This window comes from Hyla sarda, chromosome 5, assembly GCF_029499605.1.
Source record: "Hyla sarda isolate aHylSar1 chromosome 5, aHylSar1.hap1, whole genome shotgun sequence".
Taxonomy (NCBI): Eukaryota; Metazoa; Chordata; class Amphibia; order Anura; family Hylidae; genus Hyla; species Hyla sarda.
Window position 1 is genome coordinate 267,734,415 of NC_079193.1, and position 20,126 is coordinate 267,754,540.

Sequence of the window (20,126 nt, forward strand, 5' to 3'; positions counted from 1 at the left end):
TGACCTGACCTTTATAGGCTTAATGAAGTGTAAAGCCATTTAACATGTGCCATGCAGTACGGTAGGACATGAATTATTGGTTATAGGCTGGTATGTATTCATACACTTCATTAGAAATGCAGCTGAGAACACATACGTTGACTACACCGCACATCAGAGAGGTTAATGCTGGGACCTCTGAGCAGCCACTTGTATGGTGGTAATAGTGTTAGGAGAAGCCGTGTTTTAGTGATGAATGATGACTATAACCAAATCTCATTTTCTGGTCCGATCTTGATGAAATCATTCCTCCTGTGAGAAAGGATTTAAAAATATATTATGATGTCATTGGGACCCATTGGATTGTCTGGAAATCTGATCATATCATGCTCTGTACTTGTGAATTATATAGCATATACAGCATTTCCTTTTTATACATGTGAGATATGAGAAAAGGCTGCACTTTGTAGCCACTTGTCACTTCTTATTTATAACAGCTTAATCCTCCCCCCTCTGTTTCTTCTAGTATAAATCTAAGTGGAGCTTGTGAACTCTGAGGAGTTGAAGTGTAAGTGTGCACAGGTCAAATGAATCCTTCCCCTGAGTCCAGTGCAGCGTGAGGTTACCAATACAATACTAGAATATTCTCCTATACTCACTAATGCCCCAGGGACAGATGTCAGCATTACATTCATATGTGTTCATTATTACTGACTGCAGGATTTCATTTGTCAGTTTCAGAATTGTGGTTTGGGTTGAAAATTTTGTTAACGCCTTTATACAGTGTTATGTAACAAATAAAAGACGATCCTTCTCTACAGGGATTACCTGACATATAGTGAAAGGTGAGGATGATCAGTCATTGGTTTAGGCCCTGTCCACATCTGTGCTAGGATTTTCCATCAATTTTGATAGAAAGAGTAATGCAAGAATGCAGATTATTGTCATGAAACTTATAGAAAAATAAAGTGGATCCCACATGGACCCAGTTATAAGTCCATTGGGTCTGCTGGTTGTCTTTAGGACCTGTCCTTGCACAGCTATTTCAACTGAAGTCATTAAACATCTTTGATGGTATTTCCTCCTCTTCAACATATTCATATTTATGCTCTATCTATTATGCTTTCCTCCATGAGTGCAATTTGGCGTAAAGTAAACAGATCAATGTGCAAACCAATACTATTCTGCTTTGCTGTGTGAGAAAGCACAACAACTTAGAAAGTCTTTTATTAGTGTTCCTTGGATTGCGTTTGGTCCATTCCTGAGTGGGTCCCCTCCTGGTCTTTGCATTATATTTAGGTGTGTAGTCATAACAACTTACAAAGTCTTTAATTAGAGAGTCCCAAGGATCACTGCCTGGTCCATTTCTAGGTTGGTTCCCTTCTGGTCTTTGCAAAATGTTTGGGTTAATAGTCATAACAACTTAGAAAGTATTTTATTATAGTGTCCCTTGGATCACTGTTTGGTCCATTTATGGGTAGGTTACCTTTTGGTCTTTGCATATTTTTTGGATTGGCCTTCTGGCACATCGAAAAGTAGGGGATGTTCCAGCGCTGATAATTTCTTACAATACAAACAATTCAGATCCAGCGAGGTAGAAGGCATCCAATAAGGTTTCCAATATGGCACTGTTATGAAACCTTTTTTCTGTATTTTATGCATCCTATGTAAATAAAGCCTTATTGGATGCTTTCAACCTTGGATCTGAATTGTTGCATGTTTAGCATATTTCCATGCATCTCTGACCAGGACAACATCTGTATAGATTATGTATGTTCTTGTGCTTACATGGGTTTCCTCCAAGAATTCAGATTTTTGATCATAGCTCAAAGCCATACTGATAAATTCGTTTGATTTCCTTTTTTGTATGAATTTGATCCGTATCCTGACCTAGAGAACTGATCATTATGTTATTATATTATTATTGAATTCTACTACACGAATTGTCTTTTTCTCATCTATATCCATATCTAAAAAACCTTAAAAAAGGTCCCCCTGCAGAAAATATAAAGAATTACACACTTTCTGTTGTAGTCAATGAATGGTCTACATATTTAGAACTCCAGAACAAAATATGCACTTTGTAGCTGCTGTAGACATGAATGGAGGGGGCGTGGTGTGACGTCACATCCCCGTCTCAGAAGCCTGGAGGTTTCCAAAACTACAGACGCAGCTACGCAGAGAATGCGGGCGGCTGCAGGGAGATCGCGGGGGGGGGTCCCAGCGGCAGGCCCCCCGCTATCACACATCTTATCCCCTATCCTTTCGATAGGGGATAAGATATTTTTGCCTGGAATACCCCTTTAATGAGAAAAAAAAATCCGTAAAATCACATTGTCTGATTTTTAAAGAATTTATTTGCAAATTATGGTGGAAAATAAGTATTTGTTCTCCTACAAACAAGCAAGATTTCTGGCTCTCACAGACCTGTAACTTCTTCTTTAAGAGTCTCCTCTGTCTTCCCCTCCTTATCTATATTAATGGCACCTGTTTGAAATTGTTATCACTATAAAAGTCACCTGTCCACAACCTCGAACAGTCCTCAAACTCAACTGTGGCCAAGACCAAGGAGGTGTCGAAGGACACCAAAAACCAAATTGTAGAACTGCACCAGGCTGGGAAGGCAGAATCTGCAATAGGCAAGCAGCTTGGTGTGAAGAAATCAACTGTGGGAGCAATTATTAGAAAATGGAAGACATACAAGACCACTGATAATCTCCCTCGATCTGGAGCTCCACGCAAGATCTCACCCTGTGGTGTCAAAATGAACAGTGAGCAAAAATCCCAGAACTACACAGGGGGACCTAGTGAATGACCTGCAGAGAGCTGGGACCAAAGTAACAAAGGCTACCATCAGTAACGCACTGCGCAGCCAGGGACTCAATTCATACAGTGCCAGATGTGTCCCCCCTGCTTTAGCCAGTACATGTCCGGACCGTCTGAAGTTTGCTAGAGAGCATTTTGATGATTCAGAAGAGGATTAAGAGAATTTCATATGGTCAGATGAAACCAAAGTAGAACTTTTTGGAGGAGAAAGAATGCTGAGTTGCATCCAAAGAACACCAAACCTACTGTGAAGTATGGGGGTGGAAACATCATGCTTAGGGGCTGTTTTTCTGCAAAGGGACCAGGACGACTGATCCATGTAAAGGAAAAAATGAATGGGGCCATGTATCGTGAGATTTTGAGTTAAAACCTCCTTCCATCAGCAAGGGCATTGAAGGTGAAACATGTCTGGGTCTTTCAGCATGACAATGATTCCAAACACACCACCCGGGGAATGAAGGGGTGGCTTCATAAGAAGCATTTCAAGGTCCTGGAGTGGCCTAGCCAGTCTCCAGATCTCAACTCCGTAGAAAACCTTTGGAGGGAGTTGAAAGTCTGTGTTGCCCAGCAACAGCCCCAAAACATCACTGCTCTAGAGGAGATCTGCATGGAGGCATGGGCCAAAATACCAGCAACAGTGTGTGAAAACCTTGTGAAGACTTACAGAAAACATTTGACCTCTGTCATTGCCAACAAAGGGTATATAGCAAAGTATTGAGATGAACTTTTGTTATTGACCAAATACTTATTTTCCCCCATAATTTGCTAATACATTCTTTAAAAATCAGACAGTGATTTTATGGATTTTTTTCTTTTATGTCTCTCATAGTTGAGGTATACCTATGATGACAATTACAGGCCTCTCATCTTTTTAAGTGGGAGAACTTGCACAATTGGTGGCTGATTAAATACTTTTTTGCCCCACTGTATTGGTGTGGCTCAGCACCTGCCGTGACGTGGATTGAGTTTTGGGGTGATCTGAATTATCTCTCTTCTGTAATATAGGTTTATACTATTAAGTTGCTTATTTTGGACAACTAATAATTTTACATGTGTAGCTTTGGTCAGGTAACATTCACCATAAAGTGCTGTTTAACAAAACTCAAAACATAAACTTGTTAATGGAGATTTCAATGTAATACTAAAGGTTACAGTTGTAATGCTGTTTCCATATATAGCTATTGGCATTTGTAGCAAGTTATTAGATGCATAAATAATGAAGAACGTACTTCTCTATATGTCATCTTTTCAGACATAAAAGTGCCCATGTTAAATCCTGGAATGTTGAAGTACAGATTAAAAAAAAGTAGCTTGAGGGTTTTCTCTTCTTTTAAACAATGGTCTTTGCAGCTGTTCTGAACATTATTTAGACTAGCATAACTACCAGTTTTATTTGGTATCCTCTCCTTGCCACATCTGAGAGATGCATGTAGTGTGCACAGGCAAAGAAATGCTTTAAGACATCTGCATTTTGAAACTCAGCAGTGTCCCACGAGTGTATTAAATCTGCAGTGTGCTGATCTGTTTCCTGGCTTTGTTATGTTTTCTCTTCTGTAACTGAATATCCCTTATGAGCACCAGTGGATAGGAGTTATCTTGACTACAGCTGTGTCAGCAGGCCAATGGCTCTTGGCTTCCACTTCCTGCTCTTGCCTGCACACAGTAAGACTTAGAGCCCCCCACTGGGGGGTTTGTTAATTCGCCAGGTTTGATCTCTTTTGAGTTGGCGTCTGGATCATTCGACACATGCACACATTCTGCTTTTAAAAACACTTCATTTATTGGTTTGAAATCCGGTTTGAGGCTATTAGATTGGAGAGGGCTCAGGAACAGCCACAAGCATGGCAACCTGAAAACCTACAAGACGATCACGTTACTATAATCAGTCCCAGAGCCATGAAATAGGGTTGTAGAAACAGCATTCTTTTCCCACTCTTGTTTTGCCCCACCATCAAGCATCTTCCAAAAACAACCCACACATTAATTTTATCAGAAATATTTTCCATACCAAATATTATTTCTGCACAGTGTTTTCCAAGTAGTAAGCAGTAGAGTAGGTAGCCCTTAAAGCAATGGAGCAATATAAAAGTTATTAAGGATGCTTTCACACAAACAGAATCTATGGCCGGAATTCCGACTGGAGATCCTGAGGGTGGCCAGTGCAGAAAGCAGTCAGAGCTAGGACTGCATGTGCGTTCCCATAGACGGCAGTGCATTAATGAGCAGATCCACCAGAGACTCTGTTCTTGTGAACTCGGCCTAACATAATTACTATGGCTTTTAATAGGTGTCATCCACATTATGTCCACAGGTTTTTTTTATGCAGTTTATACAAAGTATTGAAAGTATTTATGCCTAACATTGCATTCAGAAAATATACAGAACTACTATTATTTTAGCATAAAAGGACATGCAGTTTTTTGTTGTTATGTGAGATATTTTTCCAGGACTATAGTTGGTTTTCCCGAGCGATCTTTGCCCAATTTATGCTGCATATTAATTCTTGATCTTATTGCATATGAAGCATATGATTATAGTGTAATTCTGAAAATAATCCCCTGAGGAGTTATTTAATCCACAGTCTTGATAGAAACATGTTAGACTTAAAAAAAAATTGTATATATGCTGTGTTTTTTTACATACCTATGGCTTCATTAGTTATTTGTATATGCTTTTTTGGTGATACACCCTTCATGCGATAAGTTTCATAGAGATCAATGTGTAGGATGAGTCTCACCTGTGTGACTTATTTATTTATACTTCTAAGATGGAAGCATTGAATCCTGATTTAGTTTTTTGGTGATTGTTGCACGGGCAGATTCACTTTGTTTATTTGGTGGATTTTATTAAGCAATGTCTATTAAAAGTTACGTTTTATGGTATCTTTCTCTTTAGGGAAACTTTTCTCTTCTGTACTTTACTATACAAGGAAGGAGCAACTACATCACCATATATATTATCATCAAACAAATTCCACTATATCAAGGCCCAGTTCTATTCAGCTTGATTATAGTAGTACCAAACATATTTTATTTTTGTTATGTTGACTACTTTTAAAGAATACATTTTTTATCACTTTGCATCAACCTATTGTGACCCCTATAACTTCTTTTTTCTATGGAGCTGTGTAAGGGCTCATTTTTGTTACCTTATGATCTGTAGTTACTGTTGTTATGGTGTTCGCTGTTTGGTATAAATATGGTGATACCAATTTGTTTAATGAATTTCTTATTTTATAATGTGAACCCAGACTGTAAAGATTAAAGGTTCTAACTGAATTACATTGAGCTGGAATTGGGGCAGAAAGCATATTAAAGGAGTACTCCACTCCCCAGAATTCAGAACATTTAGTTCTGAACTCTGGGAGCGGGCTTCGGGGGTCACCACACCCCCTTGTGACATCACACCCCGCCCCCTCAATGCAAGTCTATGGGAGGGGGTGTGATGTCCCAAGGGGCATGGCGACCCCCGAAGCCCACTCCCAGCGTTCGGAACTAAATGTTCTGAAGACTGGGAAGTGGAGTACCCATTTAAGAAATTATTAAGAAATTGTAGTATAATACTTTTCATTCGGCAAAGAATAACTTGTATTATCTGAAACTAGAATAGCCCTTCAAATACCTATTTATTGAAACATTATTACTGTGTTCATACCATTCTTAATGTCTAACTGTGTAACCAATAAATAATACCGACAGGATTCTTATGTACTGAAGTGCCCTACTAAGGGCATCTATTAAATCCCATAGTTAAAGAGGACCTGTGGTCACTCCCAAGTTAGTAGGTTTCTGGCATCATTAGAAAGCTTAGGCCCCCTTTACATATGTCCGGCGGTGTTTCCTTTCCAATGCTGTAGAAAAAGCACTGGTGGAAAACTAATTGTAGAACTAATCCCATTCATTTGAAAGGTACAGTTTACATTCATCCAATGTGGAACACGCCTCATGGGCGCAGGACAGGGGAATGCATTTTGTTGCATTCCTCTGTCCGGCAAATACACTTAATAAACGCCAGATCTAAGCAAATGATGCCAACTGAAGCCCTTTTGTCACCAGATGTGGCATCTGTTGCGGGGGCTTGGTTCACTGAGCCAGTGTACAGGTCATGTGAAGAAAACTGTGTCATGTAAAGAATGTGACCACACACCTGATCAGAACTGCTAAGGCACTGTGATTGGCTGAGAGGTGCACACCCGCCCCCTACTATTGGTTGTTGTGAGGGGGGTGGAGCAGCTCAACTGATGCATCTCATTGTCAGTGCACGGCTAGATGGATCAGCTGAGCTGCTGCACCATCCCCCCCCAACAACTAATAGTAGGGGGCCAGTGTGCGCGTCTCAGCCAATCACAGTGCCTTAGCTGACTCGGCAGTTTTGATCAGCTGTGCAGTCACATTTGGCTGCATGAAACAATTTTCTACATAGAACAGATTTGAGCGCAGTCTTAGAGGGTCCTGGTCACATATGTTTTTACAGTATGTTGATCGGGCCCCCCATTCTTGAGATATAGGGATTTGTATTTCTTCTGACTGACTATGTATTATTTTAATGAGGCACAGTAATATAATAGGGGTTATGTTTACAGTGGTGACTATAAGGGGTGCTACAGAGGAAGTTTTTTTTCTGAGGTACTGCAGAGGAGGTCATGTAAACCCTCTTATCCAATCCACTGAGAAGGACACACATATTGCCAAAAAGCATGCTCTTATTGTGCAGTAGCAAAGTTAAGAAACATATATATGATAAATATAATATTACATGATGTTAAGTGAATTATATTTCCCTCTTTTGTATTTATTATTGTATGTCATCATTACCCTGTTATAAAGGGCAGAACGTGCTGGATGGAGGATCTTTACCGACCTCCCAATTACTTTAGGATGTTTTTATTTTAGGTTGCCTAGAGCAGCATGAGCGGTAAATGCATCTCCCACCACAGCCAAGGGGGTTAATCCCTATTAATGTTTTGAAAGTTATAAATCACATAGCTTACATCCTTTCCAACTCAAAATACAACTTGCCAAAAGCTTTCCAGTAAGTTAAAAGTAAATGTAACCTAATGTAGCCTTTGAATCACAGAGCATATGCGCTATTCCTATTCAGCTATCCAGCGTAACATGGTGAATGCATTAATCGTCCAAAACGTGGTACTGCTTGGTTATTTTCTGCACAGTTGTTCTCTTCTGGGAGTAAGATGTTGTTTACACCCACATGCAGCTTGAATCATAATGTGTTTGGTTTGTGTTACATCACAGCTTATTATTTTGTGTTCAGTATTATTTTTTTCGATCAGATTTATGCATGGAAAACACAGATTTATCTTGCCAAGAGTGGAAATTTACAAGTTTGGTTGGAACATTTTTGGTTTCTTATCATTATCCCAGGATTTTTAAACAGTGACTTTCCTGTTTTAAGAGAAAAATATCCATTATCCATGGTGTTATACAGTAAACAGGTCAACTTTTTGGACCCAGTTGCACATATGTTGGTTGGCTTTAGAGTTGGTTAAACAATAAAAATCCTCTTAGCAACAGTTGTCTAGTGTCTCAGTGGCAGAACAAGAGGTCCCAGCAGTGTCTACTCTGTGTCTCTGTGTCTACTATTTTGTAGTGAAGCAATTGAAATGTTTCAATAGAATCCAGCTTTGTCAGAATTTAGGTGAAGAAACACAAATGTGGGAGGTAGGGTCTTCCCCCTCTGATGCATACCAGTGTTCTGTGGGTCATTCTTGGGGCCCTGGTTCATCTGCAGAGGTGATGCTCTTCCAGGATATTTTCCTCTTCTCTTAGGTTGACTTGTCCAACTATTCAGATTCTGCGTTTCTTACATTTGTCCAGTGTAGGACTCTCTGCACTCTGAAGGGGCCCTTTCCTGGTCATGCGGTTCTCACTTCCTCCTCCTGCATGACCACCTCCTCATATACTTGGTCACCTAGTCACCCTTTTCCTCTACAACTCCTCTTCCAAGTTGTCCCATAGCACAAATCTGAATTGGGCCACTCTAGTTGTGGAGTATTATAAGTTATAAAGATCCATTGCAGGGAAGAAGTAGATATTATGACTTACAACACATTAGTGCACAGAGGGAGTAGATTTTATAATACACCAGTGCAGGGACAGAGGGTTCAAAGCAGGTTTTTATACTTGCTCCCAGTACTGGAGCACTAAAACTTATGACACTTCCACCCAGCAATTGGGCCTGATAACTTATAATACACATATAGTATATCTATCTATCTACTCACATACATACAACATATACACAGAGTATATATACAAGCAAACATACATTTTAGATACACACACACTATATAAACATACATTGCAACACACACAGTATATATACTTACACATAGACACACATTATATATAGATATATTGTTTAATAGAAATGAATAGGCTGCACTCACCACTTAATTTTTAATCTGTGCTCTTATTCCAGTTCGATCATGGGAGTACGTACAGCGGGTGCATTCAATGAGAGAGCGACATATGTTTTGCGCTGTTTAGCGCATCCTCTGGCTCATACACCTTTACAAATACGATCACCTTACTTATATATATATATATATATATATCTATATATGAAACATTATCTCACCTGAATGCTAATTCCACTTCCGGAACGCTATCCACCATGCTCGGTGTCCGGCTCCCATCCAAGGCAGATACAGCTGATCCTCTAGGCAGCCGCCTCCTTCACACAGTGACGTGATCCTGCTCATGTGACAGCTGAACTGCCTCCTGCCGAGGATCGGGTCCTCCTGCAGCTGGCTACGCTGGCGTCACTGAGGTGCTGAACACGTGGTGTGGGTTGCTAGGTTACTCAGAGGATGCTGTCCTGTAGAGCAGCTGAGCGGGTATTGATATATATGTATATATATATCAATATACATGAAGAGCATGTGCTCTCTCCCCAGATAGATAGATATACTGTAAATATAAGCATACATTGCAACACATATTCTCACACACAGACACACATTATAAATAGATATATATGAATTATACATGAAGAGGTCAGTACACAGCAGGTCCTTTTCACAGACGGCACTGTGCTCTCTCCCCCCTCCTCCTCTTTTCCGACAGCAGAAAACAGCCTGCAAACAGTGCAGGCGGAAGGAAGAGACTGGGCACCTTTATATGTATAATTTGGCCAGGGCCCTTGAGTGCCCTGATGGCCTCCCTGGCAGTGGGACTGAGAGGTCCCATAGAAGCAGACCACGTCAGATCCTTCTGGTGTAAGGTCCCGTAGCAGTTACATAGTTTGCCTCTATGGGCGCTATGCCACTGAAGTAGGCATGCACAAGAAAAAGGTACTGAAGACTGTAACTTGGCTTAAAATGTAAGCCTTTAATAACCAAAAGAAAGCAAATTATCAGTTTCTGCTATATGTTGTGTGTCAATAAGTATAATTTTACAACTGTTTTTGCCACCCCTGACATTACTGAAAACCATTGTATTATTCTTAGCCCCATAAATTTTAACAGTGTATTTTACTTGTCAAGAAACATGAGGGAGCTCGGCCTTGAAAAGATTATTTCCAGATTTGAAGCTAAATTATCCATTCTGTACGAGAAAAACATTTTGCTGAAGTTGTATATGGGAAATGGCATTGTAGTTGGAACTGTAATGTACAGGAAACGCCATTACAATGAGACTTATATTTCCTTGTCCCTTGTGTAACAAAGGTTTTCTCTAAGTAGAAGGTATTGGCTATAGATGTCAGATATAATGGTGTTAGTTCCACACAAACTATGCTCATCGTATATGCCATAAAAGCCTTTGTTAATAAAGCTCTCAGACATACAGCAGCAACATTTACAAAGGCAACAGAACGTAGTGATCAAGTGATAAGTGTGGGGGCCAAATGGCTTTTTTTTAACAGCGGCCTAAGCAAAATGCTTGAAAAAAGCTCCATTGAGGGGCTGAAACGTCACTTGTACTGACATGATGGAATACATTTTACACTTTTTTTTTTATCTTTTGGAGGGCTGCGCCAATGGTTTTTCTATTGCATGGACTTTAATCAAGTTGGGGCGCTGGCACCGGACACAGTATGGATAAGTAGTGCTGCATTGTTCTTGAGTATATATATATATATATATATATATATATATATATATATATATATAGTCGTAGTAATATGCAGCACACCAAAATCTAGTGCAAAGTGCTTTTTATTCCATGAGGTACAAAAGCGACGTTTCGCCGGCCTCACGCCAGCATTCTCAAGTGACAATGAATGATACAAACGGGCATATATACACACCGCCCACCATCAATTAGTGACATCATAAGTGTATTAGCATATATTTGTTTATATATGCTAATACACTTATGATGTCACTAATTGATGGTGGGCGGTGAGTATATATGCCCGTTTGTATCACTCATTGTCACTTGAGAATGCTGGCGTGAGGCCGGCGAAACGTCGCTTTTGTACCTCATGGAATAAAAAGCACTTTGCACTAGATTTTGGTGTGCTGCATATTACTACGACTATTACTAAGGAACCAGAGGACCGTGGCACCAGCATGCGTGTATAAAAATGGCAAAATGGCAAAAAACTGAAAATAACCTTACACACACATATATATATATATATATATATATATATATATAAAATCCAAAAATAAGCAGCACATCAAGATAAATGAGGGTCTGTAGGTAGGGTGCCTACCTACAGACCCTCATTTATCTTGATGTGCTGCTTATTTTTGGATTTTATATATATATATATATATATATATATATATGTGTGTGTGTGTATGTGTGTGTAAGGTTATTTTCAGTTTTTTGCCATTTTGTGTGCCATAAAACGGACATTGTATGGCTCATCATAGACCATCAAAAATGGCTGAAAAAAGAAAAGTTGTCTAGCACGATTTGTCTTTTGATAAAAACTTGTATTCTTTATTGCATATTCATAGACAAACAGGAGTAAAAAATAGTTTGTGACGCATTTCAGTTGTGATCCACAACCTTAGTCATATTGACTAAGGTCGTGGATCACGACTGAAACACGTCACAAAAATTTTTTACTATGAATATGCAATAAAGAATGTCTATGAATATGCAATAAAGAATGTCTATGAATATGCAATAAAGAATACAAGTTTTTATCGAAAGACAATTCGTGCTAGACAACTTTTCTTTTTTCTGCTGTATCTTTACGATGGTGAGCCACATCGATCGGTGACACGAAGGACATGTTGGGGTGAGCTGGCCTGGACTGTTGTTTATATTTATCTAAAATGGCTGTTACAACCATTAATTTTACAGGCATAATTTTTGAAGCCATTAAATAAAATGGCATGTCCTTTCTTTTTTTTATCGTTTACAGACAAAACATGGCCATTTTTTTGGTCAGTATTTCGTGCAACAATGGATGAAAATCAGCTGGTAGAACAGTTTCAGCCATTTGTACACAAAAAGCAGTTGTGTGAACATGGCCAAGGGAAAAACAACTTCAATCTTTATTCCATTAAGTTAAAACAATAGTGTGGTAGCTTAAAAAAACATCTTGATATGGCCAAGTTGGGTCAGGAAGAAGCACAACAAATGCAAACCAATTGGGAAAGTTTTATGAACCTGTAGACCTGTCTTTCCTACATGGATATGGACTTTTCTACTGTATATTGTTTTTTCCTGCAGAGCACTTAGAGGAGGGGCTGAGAATTCTAAGGACCATGATGTGAGTGCTGATACCTGCTCTCTCCATGTTTTCAATTGTTACTGTATATAGAGCCACTAGCAGGGCAGGATTTATTGCTAGACATATTAGCATTTGAGAGTGCACAGTTTAAGGAGTTGATTCTGTCCCAACATAACAAGAGTGCCATATTTCAAGACAAATTTTCATTTCATTTACCTGGAATGCAGGTAATTCTGCTCTTTACTTCACTCTCTGCGATTTAGCACAGACTTGACCCATAATCATTTCGACAGGTGGTTCATACAGCTAAGTCTATGTTCAATATATATTATACCAATCTATAATGCAGCGTACCCCCAGCAGGCCTATTCACATGTATAAACCAAACATAGTCTGCCTGTGATGGTCAGTCAATTCTCTAAGACAAAGTTTCCCAACCAGTGTGCCTTCACTGTTGCAAAACTGCAACTCCAAACAAATTTGGGAGTTGTAGTTTTTTAAACAGATGTTTGGGAAGCACTGTTCTAATGTATACATTTATTTGGCAGGACTCACAAAGCATGGTTATGCTGTTGGCAAATGGACTAAACTCCACATACACACTTCCTGTCTGAGCAAAATCTCATTCCATGGCCCTGATCTGGTGCACCCTCTGCTGTAAGATACAGCCACACAGAAACTAGTTGCTAAAGCAGAATCTCTGTATGTTACACACCAAAGTTTAAAAAAAAAGCCTTAACCCCTTAAGGACGCAGGGCGTAAATGTACGTCCTGGTGCGGTGGTACTTAACGCACCAGGATGTACATTTACGTCCTGTGCATAACCGCGGGCATCGGAGCGATGCCCGTGTCATGCGCGGCTGATCCCGGCTGCTGATCGCAGCCAGGGACCCGCCGGCAATGGCCGACGCCCGCCATTAACCCCTCAGGTGCCGGGATCAATACAGATCCCGGCATCTGCCGCAGTGCGCAATTTCAATGAATGATCGGATCGCCCGATCATTCAGAACGCCGCATGGAGGTCCACTCACCTTCCTCCTTCCGGCTCCCGGCATCTTCTGCTCTGGTCTGAGATCGAGCAGACCAGAGCAGAAGATAACCGATAACACTGATCTGTTCTATGTCCTATACATAGAACAGATCAGTATTAGCAATCATGGTGTTGCTATGAATAGTCCCCTATGGGGACTATTCAAGTGTAAAAAAAAAAAATGTAAAAAAATGTAAAAGTAAAAAAAAGTGAAAAATCCCCTCCCCCAATAAAAAAGTAAAACGTCCGTTTTTTCCTATTTTACCCCCAAAAAGCGTAAAAAATTAATTTAATAGACATATTTTGTATTGCCGCGTGCGTAAATGTCCGAACTATTAAAATAAAATGTTAATGATCCCGTACGGTGAACGGCGTGAACGTTAAAAAAAAAAAGTCCAAAATTGCTACTTTTTTAATACATTTTATAAAAAAAAAATTATAAAAAATGTATTAAAAGTTTTTTGTATGCAAATGTGGTATAAAAAAAGTACAGATCATGGCGCAAAAAATGAGCCCTCATACGGCCGCTTATACGGAAAAATAAAAAAGTTAGAGGTCATCAAAATAAAGGGATTATAAACGTACTAATTTGGTTTAAAAGTTTGTGATTTTTTTTAAGCGCAACAATAATAGAAAAGTATGTAATAATGGGTATCATTTTAATCGTATTGACCCTCAGAATAAATTTCAAATCAACTGATGCCAGAAAGTTAAACAAATTTTTTAATTACTTCTATTTAAAAAATCTTAATCCTTCCAGTACTTATCAGCTGCAGTATGCTACATAGATAGTTCTTTCCCTTTTGAATTTCATTTCTGTCTGACCACAGTGCTCTCTGCTGACACCTCTGTCCATGTCAGGACCAAATCCCCATAGCAAACATATCCTGCTCTGGACAGTTCCTGACATGGACAGAGGTGTCAGCAGAGAGCACTGTGGTCAGATAGAAAATAAATTAAAAAAGAAAAGAACTTCCTGTGGAGCATACAACAGCTGATCAATACTGAAAGGATTAGGATTTTTAAATAGAAGTAATTTACAAATCTGTTAGGCTTTGTGGCACCAGTCGATAAAAAAAAAATTCCACTCGAGTATCCCTTTAACTTTTTGGCACCAGTTGATTTTAAAAATTTGTTTTCCCCCAGAGTACCCCTTTAAAGGCTTACCAGGCTGAGCCAATAAGAAGGAGGCATATATCTTGGCTCTTGTCAGCTGGGGCTAGGAACTCAAAATTTTAAATTGTAAGAAAAGCTTACTAGAGATAAAGACTAATGATCGGAATAGAGGACATCTAAGTCCTTTTACATTTACAAGACAGTGAATTCAAGGTTCCACAAAGATTGGATCTCACAGATATAGGAGCTAAAGAGTCCAACAAATGGATTATGCTAATCGTGGCTGGATAACACCAAAGCTGGAATAGGCATTTTGGCTTTGAAGATGCATAGTTCAGGTCATATTTAAGCAATGTTAGGGAGAGCAGAAATAAGGATATAGCACTTGTAGAATGGATGAGGTATTATATTATTAACTGTGATAGGAATATTTTAGACATGTTTCTTTGAGTCCTGTTTCTGCTATGTGAGTTAACATAGCTAAGAGGCAAGAAAGAATTTGCTTTTAAACTGATGGGAAAAAGTCATTTTTCACTATACACTAAGACAAAATAAAGCATAACACATTAATAGAGTAAGAACAGTGGTGCACATTTACTCATTGCTTTCATGCATAGTGGCCAAACCAATCCTATGGCCTTTGTTCTAACCTCTATTGATATTTCAGATTAGATTATTATTATATGCTTCCTATTATACTAAGTGAAATATGTTTTAACTAACTTTGTGAACAAAAGGACTTTCTTTCTTGAACAATCTTCCAGGAAAGAATAGTTGCAGAACATTCTAAGAATATTCCCAGGAAGATTGATCGTACTAGGCTCGATGTCATTGATCATATATGGCCAGTTTGGAAGAGTTTGATGGCCAATATGGACAAAATTATATATTTATGTCTGTGAAACCTTAGTTCATCAGACATATGTTTGTGCAACAGTTGTTCTACCATGCACCTACTTTTTATGTAATGTTTATGGCCACCTTTACATTGCACTTTCTTGCTAAACTGTGGTGTGGACTCGGCAACAAATGATCCAAGCTTTATCTTGATCACTAGAAATGGTATTATGTCTATCTATACTCCAGGGACATAGCTGAATAATGACTGGCTGGGCATTTGCCTTGGCTGATGGGTGCCTGGGGGTTCTACAGGCCCCACTGCATTAACCAGAGTATTTAGATACAGGGAATTTAACTTAATTTGCCCCAGGTGACAGAGCGCCTAGCTATGACTGTCCAAGGCTATGCTTGCCTTATCTTTATGTTAAAGGGATTAGCACTGAACCTTATATTATGTTGTAATTTTAACTTGAACAATAAAAATGAGTGCTCCCACTCTAAATAAGCTTATAAACATGAATTATTTTAAACATTTTTGACAATCTGTCTACCTCTCTTGACTGCCGAGACCCATAACCGTTGCTACTAAACAAATAACCCCTTCCCCTCCCCTTACTGTCTAAAATAACAGTCAAACAATTTAACTTTTATGTGGGTGAAAGTCGGCCACAGCTTTTATTTATAAATAACAATATAAATACCTATAAACATATAAAACAAAATCAACCAAGGCACTGATGGCTTCTTGTTATTCTGGGAGGTACTGTCACACACCACCGGTGCACAGGTCTACCCAAGATGACCCGCATCCTCTTCATTTCTCTGCCACGGAGGAGACCAGTTAACCCTACACTTGGCTCCGACCCCCCACCCAAGAGATACAGGCCATGTTCGATCCCATCCTGTCAAGTGCACTCCATCAGACCGAAGCAAAGTACAGTTGTCCCCTTCCAGCTGCATGTGTCTGCCCCCCCCCCCCCCGAATGGAGCTGCACGAATCTGGACATCCTTGCGTTCACCATCCGACGTGCCCTCTCAACAGCATCCACATTACCACACAGCCCGGGAACGATCTCCGACCACAGAAGGAGGAGCCACACAGCCCGGGAAACGATCTCCGACCACAGAAGGAGGAGCTCTGAAAAGAAAGCAGGGAATTGCACCACATCCGCCCATCATAGTCAACAGCTCCGCAAACAGTGTGGAACACAGATCATTCCCCCTAACTGATGCCCACTACCTCTGCCAGCACCTGGTGAACTGCAGCCCCCGACACCTCTCCAACACCTCCACACCTTGGAAGCCCAGATTTCTGCCGCCAGGACGGGTTTCTGAACGCTGGGCCACCAGGAAAACATAGGAGTGCCCAAGCACCCACACCACTGGACGACCACCACCTGCAAAACAAAACTAGAAATCAACCAACAGATCCAGGTGGATATACCTGGCATAACAAGCAGATCGCCAGCGCTCCAGGCGCTGTACTGCAGCCTCCGGCAAGCCTGCCCGCGAAGCCTCCGTGGCAGCCCGATCCGAAAAGAGTGAGTACCGAACTCACGAGGATCCAACCTCACAGAGGACAAGCATCTCCTGAAAACGGACAAAAACTGGAACTGCGTGAGTGGGGAGCCATCCTCATGCAAAAGAAAAGTAGAGCCTTTCGGCCAAAAAAGAGGACACAAAAAAGAAAGGACACGCAACCCCCGAAACAGCATGTCACACCAGCCACGAGCCCCCAGCCTGCTTGATCAGTCTTAGACCTGCGAATATGCAGGCGCACAAAACCACCGCCGAGAAAAACATCTGCCACCCCCAGGCCGCCAGGACAAAAATGAGAGGGTTGCACGCAAAGCCCCAAAAAAAGCAAGCGCAAAAGCCGTAGAGAAAAAAACTGATTCAAACGGCGACATACAGACACTCCTGGACGCCTCCACCAAACGACCCAAAAGGGGAAAAGAGACCGGGCGCCGAACATCAGGCCGAACCCGCTCGCCTGACGTATGAAAAAAACTTGGTGACGTCCGACCAGCCCAGGAGCTGAAAATAAAAGGCAACCCCCGCCATACGCCTTGCAGTAACCGCACCAGACACCCCTTTAGCCCGCAGGGACAGCATATAATCCACCGTAACCTCCAGCCGATCTGGCACCAACCACATTGCGACTGTCCATCAGCTCCAGCAACTCATTCCATGCCTTACCATGAGAAGACCATCTAGCAGGTGCCACGGAAGCACAGACCAGCGACATCAGGCAATCGCCACGAGATCCCATAGACTGTCAGGACACTGATGTCCCTCCAACTCCACCAGGGGCAGCAGCCGCCGGAACGCCTGCCAAAGAAAATGTGATAAAGCATCAGCAACTTAATTCTCCACTCCCGGAACATGTTGAGCCCTGAACCAAACATTAAATTTTATGCAACGCAGTACTAAACACCGCAGCAATGCAAGCAACGGGGTAGAGCTAGAAGAAAGACCGTTAATAGCTTGGATGTTGTCAGACCAAAAACACACCCTCTGGTCCCGCAAATCACTTCCCCAGAGCTCAACTGCAACCACAATCAGGAACAATTCCAACAAAACAATATTGCGATACAAACCTGAGGTCCGCCAAGACTCTGGCCACTCAGCCGCACACCACCGGGAACCAAAAACAGCGCCGAAACCGACGGCACCTGCCGCATCGCTGAACAAGGCCATCTCGCCATTCGTAACCACAGAGGACTGAAAGCAGGTCTGACCATCAAGGAAACTCAGCAAAATTGATGCGTCCCCTTTCAAGGCCCTGGTAACACGGATGCGGTGGTCCGGGCGCTTAGCACCCTTGGTAGCCAAAGAGAGCCTGCATGAAAAAACCCTGCCCATAGGCATAATATGTCTTGTCCTCAGACAAAGGGATGCCAAAACTCTCCATCAAAAAACGGAAAGTATCCAGCAAAAAATGGCAAAGTCTGGAATCGCGCGGTCCCACAAACAAATAATCATCCAAATAATGCCTCACAGCAGAGGAACCAGTCTCATATCTCACCACCCATTCAAGAAAAGAGCCAAAAGGCTCAAATTAGTGATAAAATATAGAGCAGCCCATCGGGAGGCACGCATCATAAAAATACTCCCCATCCAAAAAAACAACCCAACAATCAGGGTGCACAGGGAGGAGGCGAAAAGCAGCCTCAACATCAGACTTGGCCAACAAAGTACCCCGACCCGCTTTCCGGACCAACTCCACCGCCCTGTCAAACGACACGTATTGCACGGAAGAATCCTCTTACAGAATACCGTTGTTAACCGAGGAACCAACAGGATGGGAAAGGTGATGAATCAGGTTGAACTTCCCCGCCTCCTTCTTAGGCACCAAACCCAAGGGAGAGACCCTGAGATTCGGGAAAGGAGAAGACGGGAAAGGGCCCTCCATCCGACCCATAGACATCTCCCCTGCCAACTTTTCCCGCAGGACATCAGGGTGATCCCTGGCAGACTTTAGGTTAGGGGCAAAACAAGGGGAATCATCAACAAAAAGGGGATAAAAATCCCAAACGTAAAACCAAAATGCAATTGCCCAGCCGCGTCCTTATTAGGATACAGGTCGAGCAAGGGCCCCATCGTGACTATGCTCACTGGTTTCCTTCTGGTCACCAGGGTCTGCGGGCTTGCCGGGCTATTTGCAGGAGGGGCGGGTACACTTGACGGCCGCATGAGCACCCCCACAGGAGGATCACTCATGATTGTATTTGCACAGCCCAAAAAAGCAGCAGTGTCCCTCGTTGAAGAGCCAACATGCCCCCTGGCTGAAAGGGCGGGACCTTTCGAGACAACATGAACCGCAGCCACACATCCGTAACCTTGACACCCCAACCTATATCAGGTTGAAGGGCCAGACACCTCCTGAACTCCTCATCATACCGCCAACACGCCGTACCGCCGTGGGACTTGTAGGACAAGTAACTCATGTCCTGGTAAACAAAAAGTTCAGTACAACATTCAGGGTGCTTCTGGCCCATCACACAGCCCAAAACACTGTCAAAAGACCGCTCGTCCAAAGCCCTATGCTCCTTATCTACCGTATGCTGATCTGCAGAAATTAAGGACCAAATATCCACGTATCCATTACCCCAAATCTTTTCCTTAACTACCTCAGACAAGTGAGAACCAAGGGGGCTAACACCACAAAAGAGGGTATCTTTTAGCACACTAGCCTTAGGGAGGGGCAGTATACCACACGGCCAAACCGGGTGAGGACAACCTGTCGGCCAGGGCCCTAAGGGCCAGCACCAAATTAGAAATCAACCCCCCCCCCCCCCAAGCCCCAGAATAGGAATAGGAACACTCACCAGGTCCAGAAGAGGTTGAAGGAACCACAGGGACCACAGGAGGAACTTCACCACCGCTGGGAGCATGGGGTAGAGGCACGCTGACAGCCGCCAGACTATGGGGACCATCTTCAGAAGACACCAAGGAGCTGGAGGACCCCGATGAAGTGGAGGTAGACCTCCAGAGGGAGGAGCGGGAGCGCATGCTCCGGCCTGAGGAATGGGAAACTCTGGAGGACCTTTGGTGACGCCTCCTAGATCCAGAGCGAGAGCGCTGGCGACCATGCCTGCGCCCCACCCTGGACCTAGAGGGGGATGAACAGCAGGAGCGGGCATGACTACACTCCCTGCCCCTACTGCAAAAATAGTGC

At 41.9% G+C, this 20,126-nt stretch overlaps 1 protein-coding gene and 2 long non-coding RNA genes across 7 annotated transcripts in view; 2 read left to right on the forward strand and 1 right to left on the reverse strand.

Annotated features, from left to right (window-relative positions):
- The window catches only part of LOC130273994 (uncharacterized), a 34,154-nt gene extending 24,601 nt beyond the window's left edge, over positions 1 to 9,553 (reverse strand). The window contains exon 1 of the long non-coding RNA XR_008844194.1: positions 9,403 to 9,553. This is a non-coding gene — a long non-coding RNA (uncharacterized LOC130273994). The remainder of the gene's footprint in view (positions 1 to 9,402) is intronic.
- Positions 1 to 20,126, forward strand: part of COLEC12 (collectin subfamily member 12) — a 201,301-nt gene that overhangs the window by 52,950 nt on the left and 128,225 nt on the right. The window lies entirely within an intron of this gene.
- LOC130273993 (uncharacterized) lies at positions 9,618 to 15,933 on the forward strand. 3 transcript variants are annotated; one of them, XR_008844193.1, is made up of 4 exons: positions 9,618 to 9,661; positions 9,891 to 10,117; positions 12,459 to 12,498; positions 15,370 to 15,933. It is a non-coding gene; the product is annotated as an uncharacterized LOC130273993 (long non-coding RNA). The 3 variants fall into 3 exon arrangements; XR_008844191.1 differs by having other exon boundaries at positions 9,619 to 9,675; positions 9,894 to 10,117; XR_008844192.1 differs by lacking the exon at positions 12,459 to 12,498 and having other exon boundaries at positions 9,619 to 9,675; positions 9,894 to 10,117.